Here is a 300-nt window from a genome sequence, read left to right as displayed (position 1 = left end):
CTCCCCATCTGGATCCCCTTCTCTGGGGGTCCCAAACCAGTGGCCAACACCTGGGAGCCAGCTGGGTGCCACCCACCCCACAGCCGAGGGTCCCTGGGCCCGGGAGCATAGGAGGCACAGGGCACGCTGTCCCTCTCCACCACTGTTTGCCTTTGCAGGATCATTAACTGAAACCAAACAGCCAGGGGGAAACGGCAAACAGAGCAAAGGGCAGGAGCCCCTTGGCGGGTCGGCCCCCTGCCCAATATTTACAGAGCAGGGACAGAGCCCCAGGAACGCACACGGGATACAGCCGGAACT

This window comes from Mesitornis unicolor, unplaced genomic scaffold (genome assembly GCF_000695765.1).
Source record: "Mesitornis unicolor isolate BGI_N332 unplaced genomic scaffold, ASM69576v1 scaffold28928, whole genome shotgun sequence".
NCBI classification, from domain to species: Eukaryota; Metazoa; Chordata; class Aves; order Mesitornithiformes; family Mesitornithidae; genus Mesitornis; species Mesitornis unicolor.
This window is presented reverse-complemented; position numbering follows the sequence as displayed.